Genomic DNA, 14,631 nt, shown 5'->3' with positions numbered 1-14,631 from the left:
GAACATCCTCTCTAAAACAATTTAACAAATCAGAATATTGTTTTAAGTACAAAAATATTTGATAGAAAAAAATAAAAATACAAAGTATGCATTTTTATTTTTGCATTCTATATCCGATAAAAACGATGTTAAGCTTCTGATGCTGGCTCGATTGCCAAGTCCGTGTTGACAGTACACACAGCGTCACTCTAGGCAAAATCGTGAATTATAAAGCGTAAAAAATGACGTTAAAAAGCTAAATTGTTCTTGCGCAACGTACAGCGTCATTTTTCGTTTCAGTTCAGTGTTTTTAAATTTAAAATAATTGTCGTAGAGTTAAAATATATCGAAGACTTCCATTTTATTATAATTTAATATGTAAAAGCAAATATTTATTTCAATTCAGCAGCTATCAAACAGCTTGTTTTCGTCCTTGATTAGGCACAATTCAATTCGATATATATGGGTCATTCCACCCAATGACTGTCTAAATATGTAAAAGGGGAGTTTTCGATATATTTTACAAATCTATTCTACCGATTACAAACGCTATTTTATTAAAAAACATTTTTATTTTAATAACTTTTATGATATATTTTCTCGCTTTTGATGTCATTAATCTAAAATGGCTGCAGAAAACGTAAAAAAATTAACCGCTCAAGATTATCTATGTATGTTGAAATGTATTGTTTTTAGCCAATTGTTTTTGTCAAGATTTTTTTTATCAAAAAAAAAACACGTTTGAATATTATTGCAATATCTATGCTATTCAATAGCTTCTTTTATATGTGAACATATAATACAAATGTTGTAATTAAAACATTTAGATTTGGCCGATAAAGGTACGTATATTTAGGAAATGCATCGAAGTCGATTAAGTGCTGTCGAGTTTATACAAATCGTCTTTTTATCGGACATTACTCTCGATTTAAAGTTGTGCCGATAAAAACGCGCTATTCCTCCTTCCGAACATTATGATACATTCACAGAATATGCAGATGTCCCGGGCCATCTACGAACAGCTCATCTCTGGATTCGTGTCGTGTGTATTTCCGGTCAAAAAACGATCACATCTTTCGTAAATCGTACTTTCATTATTTTCTTGCGCTTTCCGAGTATGAATGCTCTCGTTACGACCGACGACCATGTCGAGATACAGTAATATCAACGAAATTAAACCCACCGGTGAAAAGCCTCTCTTGCAAATTCAATATTGAACGCACACCGACCACACGTGATAAAGTTGATAAATTGATGATAACTATTAGCTGATATAAATCTCGTTATAATTTATCTTTAGCTATTATATCGATAGTAACCTATCCGATTAAAGCACATACACAATAAATTAATCAATGTTTCTAATTGAATTCAAAGATATGACAGATCTGTGCAAAACTACTTATTTATTCCAACAAAACTAAGTTGCACGTTAAAACATTTAAGCGTTCTTTAAAATAAGTCATAGATGTATTATTGTTAAAACACAGAACTATCTTGCTTATAAATGCCATTTTTATGTAATAATATTAAACCAAATTACATGGCACGATATATAGTGAAAACTCCATTAATAGCTAAAAGAAAAATACAAGTTCATCTCGAAAACGGAACCTTATCTACAAGTATTCGCGACGATATGAAATCGGTGAATTTTTCGTGATCGTATTCATAGAACCGATGCCGATGTAACGACATTGGCGCATTCGCGAGCGTATAACCGGGCTGCCACATCCGATTTCCACGTTTCTATTTCGCTATCGCTTTTTGTGCGGCCGGCCATTGTAATCCGCCCGATCGCCTGTGTATGGCAGCGTGCTGCGCTGAGGCTTATTGACGTCGACTTCCGATACAGGCTGTCTAGTCGCTGCTGCTGTAAGCCCAGCGGCTATACCGTGCAAGGGAGAACCTCGCGTCAAGTCCCAATTACGGATAATCAATTTCGCCGACGATGTCTTCGAGCGCGAACGGCTTTAATTAAAGGCGCGGATGCTCCTTTTTGTCGCGGATACACCCAGTGGCCCCGCCCCGCTCAAACAGCAGCGCGAATCTTTCCGAGGCCGTATGACACGCGACGATTTCAAATAAAGCACCTCGCACGAACGTTCGCACATACCCGAAATGCACGATCGATAAACCAAACGCGATACGACCATCTTTATCTCTCTTTCCTCTCTTTCCTCTCTTTCCTCTCTTTCTTCTCTTTTCTCTTTCTCAACTCTCCCCCTCTTTCTCTTCCTATATAACCTATTAACGCATATAGGTATTTTGTATTTAACCATTGTCGCTCGTGCATCTCGTTATTTCGCAGAGTGCATAATTCTCGCTCAATAATCACTTTGCCCAATGCATTACTTACGCACCATTACGCATGTTTTTTATCTTAGCGATTTAATTTCTTATTGCTATTATTTTTCGGTGCAATCAGCGTAATAGCGAATCGACCAATTGAACAAGGCAAATTTTCTCACAATCAGTGTAACACATTTCTGCTAATACAAATGAATAATTAAAACTCGGCTCATTTAAACCGAATATGCCATGGATGCTTTAACGTTTATAAATATTTCATGTTCTGTTTTATTAAATAATTATTCTTTGTTACGCGTGCAATACCGTTCTAATCTAAATAAAAACAATTATTTAGGAAATATAATACGTATATAAGCAATTTAAACATAAATAACAAAAAATCTATTAGCTTATACTTTAATAAAGCAATAACTATAATTCCATTTGCAAATCGTTAGTATATGTCCAAAACATCGACGTTTGATGTATACTGAATAAAATAGTCGTTATTTCTGCATAAGATATTAAGTCAGCATTTTCTTAATACTTTCCTTAAAACTCCAAAGTATTCTACACATGTCTCACCTCCACTATACTGGCTTTCACAGTGATAATCCTGGTAACGTTCCGCGCGAAATAATTCGAACAACTTGAGAAAAATATTCAAACGAGCAACTGAGTCCGCAAGCACGCGCGCGTAACTTTCCTTCTTACATCTCCGACTTCGCAGCAATCTCGTACATTTTCGTAGGAAACTGTCACCGGATTATTGTTTTCGTTATCCACATTTTCTGAAGAGGCAATACGTCGATACCGAAATGATTTATTTATAGAAAAGAATTCTTCACACGTTTATGTTCTTCCATCAGGGAGAAGGAACTCTGTAAGTCGATACTGCTCACAAGTATCCTAGCGGGTAGTTAATTGAACGTGTCAATGCTTACGGAGATGGTTCCAAGCTCACGTAAACAAGAGCTTTCTCACCCTCGCACGAGATACGCAGGGCTCAACGCCCGAAATTGTGTTTAAGCATTGCATACGAAAGTATTGCTATCATAGAGTATTACTGACAATTGTTATAATATTTTCAATAATGTTCATTAACTCATTCACAAGGATAATAACTGCCAATTCTTTTTCCTATGATAAATATAAATAATATCAGTACATAACGTAAAAAGCTGTAAGCATCAAAATTTGTTTAATAGGTTTTTAATTTGTCCTTAGTCAAACATGTTCCAAAGATTAAATGTTGCAATTATTTCTTTCTCTTTACACAAAATTAATTATTATAATAAATTGTAGAAAGATTATAATATATAATATTGTAATTAAAATTTTCATTTTAATTTAAATAAAATTTTTTATCTGTTAAAGTAATATTAAAGCACTCTTAAAAACGGAGTAAATATGTGTAAATGCCAAAATAATTGAAATTAAGTAAACCGTTTTTATGCTAGAGAGCATAACTATCAGATTTAGTCAAGCCTCTATTACGCGCAGATAACAATACCAACGACTAGCAATCATTAATAACGACTGACCAGCAATGAGTGACGAACAATACTTCCTCTTCATTTAAAAAGTGACACAGATTGACGGTATCAGTAAATACAGTCGCATGTTCTTAAACTTTAAAGAACATGCGACTGTTTTTACTGATACCGTCAATCTGTGTCACTTTTCTTCTCTTCTATAATCCCTATAATTTTTTCGTTTTTTCAGCAGTCAACTTATCGAGTGTCTTCCAAAAATATTTGATTCTGTCAATCAGAATACCCTCGAACCCTCTTCAGAGAAAGTTAGAAAAGTTTAAGAATGGCAGTCATACTTAAAGTTTGCGAACATTAAATAAAATTTTACGAACGTTTTCATTCAAGATAACACCAGCAATGTAATCTTTAGACAGAAACTTTTTAAGAATTACTCTCCTTTTTATCGCGTTAAGCTGAGTTTTGAGAAATGGGTCTGATTAGCAAGACCCATTTACGTTCGCCTTCCCGACGAGTTTTCGCGGACCTCTTCGTGGAACTTACCAGTCCACGAAGTTTTGTACGCAAGCGGTCCGATCGATTCTCGCTTTAAGGGACGATTCACGTGCTCGCCGTACCGACGAAGGGCGCGAATCCACGACGTTTATACAGGGTAATCCAAAATAGGTCGATCGTGCGGGCGATCTCTGACAACTAACCTGTTAACCGACGACGAAACAGACCTATCGGTCGAAACTCGATTCACTAACACTGGCCCTTATTTTTGCCGTCACCTCACAAAACCCGTGCTGATCTTATATCTTATATCTCACTTCACAAGGCTTCTCGCGTCATCATCTAGTAGATCCACCCACTTCCGACAACACATGAGACTCGCTTCAGTGAACTCCAATATGTAACTCCGATGACACACACTTAACGATTAATCGCATCCAATGTCGAATGATTTAACATTCACGTTACATCCGCATGAGTTCTGCATTCGATCACTCTTCGCTCAAATAAATTCGCGACTTTGACCCGGTAGTTTCCGAACGTCCTTTCTCGTTGACGTAGATCGTCTGAAGAACCACGTGACGTTCTTTATAGTGACAATTTTCTTCGACATACGAGATCAGTCATGCGAGAAATTTATCTGTCCACACTGTTCCTCGAGCGTGAACTTTCTCCACCGTCCAAAAGTGACGGGCTTTGATCAAGTTTCCCTTAGCGCGAATGCCTATTCCGCTTCGTTGATATCCAAGCTCGAGAATAGCCACAACCCCATAGCAAACTCTAACCGCAAGGTCTTTCGCCGGTTTTCGTATTTCAACGAACAGGATCTTTGCGTAAATCCTAGCAGAGATACGCGCGACACGGCCACTACCCAACTTGGAGGTTCCAAGTATGCTGCGCCGCGATAGGATCGCCACGTTCGACGGTAGCCACGTGGTGCACGACGGTAGAGACGTGCCGCTGATCGCGAGCGTCGATCGCCGCAAGCTAAGCACGGAATCGTCTTGACACGGCACAAATCGGTCCGCAGGGATCCGCGGTTGTCCGCGCGGCCACGAGATTCGAACTACGCTCCCCCGGCCGGACAACCGGTTCGATCGGTTCAATCTGCTGGTTCGAGGATAGTTCGACGGCGAAACCCCCGGCGAACTCCCGGCGCTCGCACCAGAACGAACGACGCCCTGTTGTCGTCGCGGCACGGGGTGAACGCACGGCTTTGCGGACGACGATCCGCGCCCTCCACCGCCCAGAAACTACCTTCCGCCACTGCCACCACCAGCGTCGCCACCACCAGCGTCGCCGCCGCCGCCGCCGCTGCTGCCGCCGCCGCCGCCACCACCACCGCCGCCGTTGCCGACGTCACCCACCTCCACAGGCACGCTTCCAACCTCCCTTTTCATCCACCACCACCACCACTACCACCACCATCAGCGACTCCAACGCCGGCAGAAGCCTCGACACGAGCATAGCGAGGGTGGAGAAGGATGAAGATAGCGTTGGAAGCCGCGTCTGTGTAGGAAGATCCTTCTCTATGAGCGTCGCGAACGTCCTTACACCAACAGCAAGTTCAACATGGACGAGCGAAAGGTATATGAGAGTCGAATACCGTGAGAAACCATCAAGGGCGTTTGTGTATAGGAGCAACTTTTGGCGTTACCACCATGAGTCAGAAGCTTTGCTGGTATCGTTAGCGATTACAGCGTGAGCTCTAGCCAGATACATTAGCGAAAGTTTAGGCTATGGCTATGTTATAAAGACATTTCTATTAATTTACAAGCTATAATACAAGCTATAAATCATTTGAAATAAATCATAGTCTCAAGTAATGGTATGATCCTGACGTCAATAGTAGCTGAAAATCATCGCCATTCAAACTGTTACGTTATCAAGCGTGTACGGTGTCTCGCACCGATATCATACAGGAAGTCCGATATCGACGTCACGCGAAACGTTGATGTATTATGAATATAGACAGAGATAGTCGCGCTGCTGCAACCTCCTGCAAAATCATGGACCATCACGTACTCGATCAGCGAGATCCACTGGCGTGCGTCACAGCGCACACGTTACTACTACTACTAGCAACTAGTCATATCCTCCGACACCTTTGCAAACGTGGAGACATCCACGAACGCTATGACAGCCTCACACATCTGCGTTAACATCGCCATCGGTGTCCTCGCTGCTTCCAATACAGCTTCCAGAAACACCATTGCACATTTCCCTTCACATACAGCACCGATACAAGGACACGGAGACTATACTCACGTAGAAACGTCCTTGTGTTAAGATCCTGCGTTTTCACGCAGTGGTTCTCCTCGCGCAGGTCGGGATCTCCGTGACGGTTGATGAGGGTAGTAACGCGGGGTGAGATCGCGACGATATATATACATCCGCCCATTTCTCCGTCTCTCATTTTCTCTTTCTCTCCCCCCCCCCCTCTCTCTCTCTCTCTTTCTCTCTTTCTTTCCCTCTCTTTTCATCTCTCTATCGCTAGCAGCTTCTCGCCGTGTTTACGGGGCGTCCCGACAGAGGCGCCATCACGGGGTTGTGTGGTCACGGCTGGAAGTTCTCAACGTCGATCGAATCCCCAATTGGGTGGGAGGCGTGAGCACCAAGGGTCGCTTGGTCGTGCCGGGTGGTACAGGTGGAGGTTAGAGGGAAATACCGAACCCTCCACACTAGCATACCACTCTTCGCGGACACCCTCCACCTTTCTCTACTCCCTCCTCGCCGTTGATAACGGTGTTACGTTGCCATTACGCGAGCTTGTGAATGGAGACGAGGCTGGACCGCTTGAAAGAAAGGCTTACTCGGTGTCTTCCGACGATCGGCCGAGGAAAAAGTCCTTAATGGCTATTCTGATCGATAATTCGAAATGTTCTTTCGATGCAGCAGGAAAAATCAGAGATTATACTTGAAGAGTAACTACGAATCCAGTTAAATCATTCCTTATTTTCTTAAATATGGAAAAGTAATTTCATCTAATTTTGAGAGTAATTGGCAAAAAACATAGATAAGCTACTAATCGATGAGATGGAATATATATGTATAGTTAAGTGTATATATATATATATATATATATATATATATTAGGCGTAAGTGTGTGTGTGTGTGTGTGTGTGTGTGTACACATATACATACACATACATATGCACCTAATTTAGTTCATTATATTCGTTATGCTCTTCGACATCAGACATGAATTATCTATATCAATAAGATATCTCGTTTGAAACATTCGGAAATGTAAAGTTCACTGAAACCGTCGAAAATTCGATGGAACTGCGATTGTACTTGCTGGAAAACGAGCAAAGCAAAACAAAAGGAGCCAAGGTAAATTGGCGAAGTTAATGAAAAAGGAATACCGAGCGTACGCATTCGTGACAGAGTGAATCAAGCTTCACGATTGTATTTCCCTTTGTTTATTCGTCCTCTCTCGCACTCTTTTGCGTTGTTTTTTTTCTGTCGAACGCAGAATGGAACAGAGAGTGTGTGCCAGTAGAACAGCTCGTTGCTCGGTCGGACGGATTTGGACCAACTGCGTGCATAGAGCAGAGTGACAACAACAAAATTCCGTTTGCTGGTAACTCATATAGTAGTCAGGAAGATCACAAAGAGCTTATTGCCGTTGTATGGAATAGCATATACGTGTGTGCTAAGACTTATATGGTCGGAAACTGCGAACTCGATCAATCTTCCGCACAGTTTTCACACGTATTTGAATTATCGGCATTTCATTGTCATAATGTGACAGTAACGATATAAATAATATCATTTTTTTATTTATAAAATATAGATATATCTATTACTGGCATAAAATCGTGAATACGTGAATAAAGATTCATTTTTTAAAGATTCAATTTTTGCCAATTCGGTGGCGACAGTTTTCCATACTGATCTTTTAGATCGTTTAATCTTTAGCTGAATATCAGTGGACACAACCTCTTCTGCTGATTCTGTTTTTTCATCTTCTTTTTTCGTAATGCTATATTCCGATATTTTTGCTTCTTATAAATTTTTATGCGCCTTGGCAGAAAAAATTAACCATCAACAACTTGATAAGAATAAAAGATAAGTAAAATAATAACATTCATAAGTAAACAAATTTGAAAATGTTTCTAATGAAAAAAATATAAGCTAAAATAAATTATCAACGTTTAATATAAAGTTCCAGAGAAAAAATAATTTTGTTATAATCAAAATTTATTAAATCTATTTATATTCTGTTTTATAGAAAATATAAATAAATATCGATATCGTTACAATTATTTCTATGTGCACGTTTATTACGAGTCATTATTTTTATTATCTATCGTTATTAATACTGTTAATATGTTCACATTACATGCATAAGTGACTAATTACTCGGGCGAGTATGCATGCATCGATCATTAAACTGTCACAAAGTTGATTATATAGAGTGTCCTAGACCTTCGACCACACCATTTAGCAACGCTCGCAATTCGATGTCTCGGCTATGCGCGACTTCGAACTATTTAACTCTCCGCCCAGACGAGCATGAGAATCACCAATAATCCTCATTCCCTTCCGCCGCTTTGAGGATGCCTTTCCAGCTCTTTTTCGCAGTGTTTGAATCCAAATTGCCTTTCGCTTCAACGTCGTCTTATACACGCTGTTTTCCACGCTGCAATACGACTTGTTAGTTCCTGAAAGTTCTTTTAGCCCTTGCATAATTTAGCAAGGTTCGCACCACGTGCAAACCACCCCCGCTTTTTATTCCGCGATCATCGATTCCTGTGGGAGCTTTTATTCGTGCAATAAGAACGAACATAGCGCGTGAAGCACAATTACAAAATTTTCATATAAAAACAAAAAGAAAAAAGTCATTGGCCAAACTAAAACGTTTTCAATTTATTCAAGAATAGAGAAATTCTTGTCTTTAAAAACTAAAATATCCAAAATTGGTTAGAAATTCTTGAAATAATCATATAACTACGCAATATATAATTAGTAAATGTAATATAAATAATGTGTCATGGGCATCCTGTGAATATTTCAATTTAAAATATTAATTTAAACATAATATGAGGCATCTTCTTAAACATATCCATACAAAAAAGACTATGTATGTATAACAGTAATATTTAATATAAGAGTTAATATTTCAAGACTCTAGAAAAGTTCTTTATATATATATATATATATTAGATCTATAAAATTCTTTTACAACTGTATAATTTCGTTTTATCCTATACTAAATAAATAAAGATCTATAAATTATAATCATTAACTTTACTCGTTAACAAGCTGGAAATACTAATTATGTTAAAAAAAACAACATTCTTTTCTGTCTATAACTTTTCGTTGATAACTATTTATATAGGAAACTTGTAACAGAAACGCCAATAAATATAATAGTATTAACAACTGCGCTGCCAACTTTATGCAGCTACCTTATTAATAGAAATTTATATGAATATTTCCTCAGAGACGCGTTTCAGATATTTGTTGAACCCTATTAAAATTGTACCTATTAACGGAAGCATGCGTTTGTATGAATATCAAGTACGACAGAGATTTCTGAGAATGTAACGATGCATTGATCGAATATCTGGATACATTCACGAGCGTTAAACCGCGTGCCGATATTAATACCCTGGTGGTCTTGCATCAGGATCGATCTCGTTTCCGCTCTTACGAGAGCCACCTTCGTAAGTGTCCGAAGGCAAAAATCCTACGCAGAGTCATGGCAAAACCGAGAAATCCTTTGGCAACGAATAACTATTCACGGACGTGGAAAACTCGTTAGAGCGAGGAATACCGTCTCGTTTCGTGAGCTTATACCGGAAGTGGGTTTTAACGGAAGCTGAAAACTTACGAGCTCGAGTACATAGCTACCCTTGTAATCCTCGGGGAGACACTGTAACGAAGTATCAAATATAAGAAGAATGCTACATATATATACTATATAGTATATAGAATAAATCAAATTAGTATACCTTAAACTTTCACAAAAGTATCGTCTATTAATGGGAAAAGTTATTAAATTTGATTGTCTTACTTATATAAACTGTCTCCAAGCGAAGTAAAAAATTCATTACAAAACGAAAAGTTTTTGCTCCACTTTCTCCAAACTTTTCCAATTTAACATTATTATTGCTTCCAAACACATATATAATTATAACCCTTTGTCCATTTTATATCGTCTTGTCTTGATATTTACTATAGCAATGATGTCTAGATTCTTCGGGCAGCAACCAGTTCAAGCAGAAAATAAGCGAATCCATAAAATGCAATATTTCCAGGAGAATGATTTTCCGCTTAAAGAAGGATAATCGCAAAGAAGAGATCTTTTTGGAACGCCAAGGGCATATTCTTTTAAGTAAAAAGAAAAATGCAACTTTGTGAATCCTGCAGCTAACTTAAAGTTTTCACTGCACTACGAAGACTGTGCGATAGATAAAGGCATTCCAACAAAAAGCCATCTTCTAATAAACTTGGCGACAAAGCAAAGACGAACGCGATGCAAAACAGGAATGCCCTGCTCTCTACACGTGCGCATCAACTTTCCGCACACTATGTAAATGCAGCAATACACGCCGTGAAGTTTGTTATATGACGCTAGAGTAGGAAAACGTGCTGTCACACTTTCGTAATTGTCCCGAAATTACTAATGAGAAATTTTAAGTCACGATAAATGACGTTTTTAAATGTCATTTTTATAATCGAAAGAACAGATATATTTATGTATGAGCGATGTATCACGATCTCGTGGAGTGAATACGTATGCTCGATTCTTCTACATATACATGAAAGAACGCGATACGACGATATTCACATACTTCTGCCGTAATGTACAGAGCATCGTCGGCACATTTCTTATGACGAAGCAAATTCGTGGCATGCGAACGACATGAAAATCGAAATAAGCGTAATGCGATAGCGTATGTACAGGAAAGGGACATCAGGAGAACCAGTGAAGCAACGGGAGGAAACCAGAGATGAATGGAAATACGCAACTCATTCTCGGAAGTGGTCACGCTCTTCTTTTTTTATTGTTTTCCATATCCCATATAGTCTTTTGTTCACCGAGAAACATAGATAGTTTCTCTGCACGCGACAGAACAGATAAGAACGCGTATAGTGTATCGCATAATGTTAGGATTTGGACACGAAAGAACGCAAAGAAGGTGAGATTGAGAGAAAAAGGGAAAGTGCCGTCCCCAATCCTTCACACAAGGACGAGGAATGTCAAGCTTGCCGTGTCTTTTCAACCCCTGTGCTACCGTTCGTCGACCAGGCTCTTTTCCGCGCCACTCTCAAGTGAGTAAAAGTACTTTGCTTCGAGTGAGTAAAATACTCCTGGAACTCTATACAAACTTCAAAAGTTCGCCACTGCTAAAATGACACTTTACCATCAAGTTTCGATCGGCAAATATCTAATATTCAAGTAAGCGATATGTTCGAGTTTCTAAATGTTAACAAGTAATTATGAAATATGGCTGAACGGAGACAAGAATAATCCATGATGGTACAAAGAACATATTCCCAAATAGTGAGACATTAATTAAAGTTTAACTAAGTAAATTTATTTAGCAATTAGCCAGAATTATTATAAAGATTTGATTGACAATTTTTTTTCACATTTGATAAACTTACGTAAGCGGTGTACATACGTATTTTTTTATCGCTTATTTGATTTTTCATGTCACTCATTGATATAGTTTAAACAGTCGATTTAAAAAATATTCTTTACTAGGAAAAATTGATATCGTCAAATTAATTTTTCATTTTAAAGTATATTATAATATCGATCGTAGTATCCCGCAAGTTGCTGTGTAAGTAAGAGGATCACGCGAAACCATAGTAGAGAATTGATTCTAAAGTAATACATCCACAAAATTTAATTTAGACTCTACGGAACTTTTCACCTGTAATTCAAAAGCAAAATATCGATAGGACAATGAGCTGTTATGCAATAGCATAAGACAAATGCATATGAGAGAAATAAATTATTTTACTTTAATGTAGGACATTTTATTATTTTAGAATTTTAAAATATTAGCAACGTATATATTTTCGCGTTTGTTATTAAATTTAAAAAAAACTGCATATATTGCTCTCTAATAAACCTCAATAGCCACATTTCTCGCTGCATCTTTCATACAGCTAACCGATACGAATATTCATCTATTGAGTATATTAAACAAAATAAAGGTAGCAATGCATATCAATTTATTCGTTACAGCAAATGCGTATAACCGACTGTTTTTACAACAGAAATACAACGGAAAAAAAATAACAACGTTTGAAAATATAAAACTTGCTAGATTCCAGTATGCAATTTATGATTTGTCAAAAATTGCGCGATACAATGTTTAAAGAGGGAAAGAAAGAGGATATACACTCCAACGTGTGTTTTTTAAAATAATTTTCCTCGTAGTAGTTGGAAAATTCTTTGTAAGAGCCACTTTTCAACGTTGTTTAAGTTATTACTTAAATATGAGCTTGGAAAACATCCTTAGGCCGTCGTTTTTAAGAGAAACTAGATTTCCTGTCCGTCAGGATGGACGCGAAGTTTCGGTTATACATATACGACGACGTCATTGTTATGCCGCGTGCTTTGCGGTAGCATACTTAGTAAAACTCGTAGAAACTCAAGACAGAGTTTGCGTGACTTTCTCAAAGAAAGCCTGCGGGCTTCGAACACGAGCGATTCAATGACCATCTTTTGTTCTCAACATTAATGTCGTCCTTTGCATTTAATGAACCGTTTACGAGACAAGTGCATCGCCACAAGAATGCATTTGAACCGAAATATATACAATGCTGCATACAAATGCACTCTCAGTAGGAGTCGGTAGGAAAACTCGTGCGGTCACGAAAACTCGTTTATACTTTAATATACTAATCATTTCCCGTTGCTTATTAAAACTTGCTCTCAGCGCGGCGCACCACGGCTCGATACGCAAACTTCTTAATATCCGCGTATATAATTAATCGTGGTCGGATATAAGCAAAAGTAAATTGCGGCAGACGCCTGGAGCGCTTAACATAATTATCGGCTATTACTTCATAATATACGCAACCTTCCATCTGATGTCTCGCTAAAAAGAGAAGCATGTAAGCTCCAACAATCACAATCTTAATATCAAAATAAACAAATAACAAAAATATACGCATATGTATATTATATATACATAGATATATGTATATTGAAATGTCGAAATTTTCAAAATATTCAAGAATATATACACAAACTTTCAAAAAATCTAAACGATCGTCTGGAAATTGCATAAATAATTATAAAAGTAATCTTAAAGAGTAATTCCCATTCGCTAATTTCAAAATTTCTTTTTTTTTGAATAAAAATTACATGTTTTAAATTAGAAAAGTTAATCATAATAAGGAATTTTATAAAAAATCAAATAGAATAATGTAAAAATACCAATAACCTTTAATTAACTTATCGGATTAAAAAGATTTTATATTCACAAATCTACTGAATCTACATCCGCTGAGATAGTAATATTTTTTCAGATTAATAATATATTTCATTATCCATATCTAAAATATATATAAAACAGTAAAACACACATTCCAAGTAATATCATATTCCACTTATTTCAATAGAAATTTTTTAATACTTAAATATTACTTTAACCCTAGTTCACCACACTTCGATCCAGTGGACCGCTGAACGTCTTTCGATTTTCTAGTTTTCATATAATAACACAATTTTCTAGTTTCCTTATAATAAGTTCTATTGAAACTCAAATAATTTCCTTCACCTGATATTATTATAAACATCTTATTCAGACTCTGTATTTACAATTCCTGTATTTACAAGCTTAAATATTAATTAAAATGAAAATGATAAAGCAACAAAATCGCACGGTTTCACAGACCAGAGTATGACGAATTTAAGGACTCGAAAATAAATATAACTAGCTAAGGTTATTTATACGAAAAATTTTAAATATTTATTTTGAAGATTTGCAAGAAATTATTTGTGCGATTCCATATATATTTCACGTCTCTGACACCTAAATTCTCTTTCGTACGGTCTTACATGTCATTCACAAAAACTGATGGTCTCCAGGGTGATATCCATTGATATGTATATGTCTGTCTCCAAAGTACCAACTTCGAAACTGCTCAAACTCCTCGACACGCTCTTTAATACTCTTCAATAATTTTGCCACAAAATCCCGGAGAATCGATCGAAACTCGTTCGTCATCGTTTCAGGATGTAATCAACGTCGCAGTTCCATTCTTCGAGAATTTTTCACCACCATCCGTACAACCATGATTAATCGCTATTTTATTCTATTCGGTATGCCGGTGGTGTCGGCGTCTAAGAAGGGAGTTGCTAGTGTGGAAGAAAACCGACGAAAGTAACTAAAGA

General features: G+C 37.4%; 1 protein-coding gene across 1 annotated transcript in view; it reads right to left on the bottom strand.

Annotated features, from left to right (window-relative positions):
• LOC139773039 (uncharacterized) overlaps positions 1–5,507 on the bottom strand; it is a 291,846-nt gene extending 286,339 nt beyond the window's left edge. Inside the window, exon 1 of the mRNA XM_071707226.1 lies at positions 4,463–5,507. The gene's annotated coding sequence lies outside the window, so the exon portion shown is untranslated. The remainder of the gene's footprint in view (positions 1–4,462) is intronic.
• Between the last annotated feature and the right edge of the window lie 9,124 nt (positions 5,508–14,631).

This window comes from Temnothorax nylanderi, unplaced genomic scaffold (assembly GCF_030848795.1).
Source record: "Temnothorax nylanderi isolate EJ_2023f unplaced genomic scaffold, tnyl_v1.0 TNYL_tig0056_pilon, whole genome shotgun sequence".
NCBI lineage: Eukaryota > Metazoa > Arthropoda > Insecta > Hymenoptera > Formicidae > Temnothorax > Temnothorax nylanderi.
The sequence above is the reverse complement of the archived record's forward strand: the minus strand, read 5'-3'. Positions and strand labels throughout refer to the sequence as shown.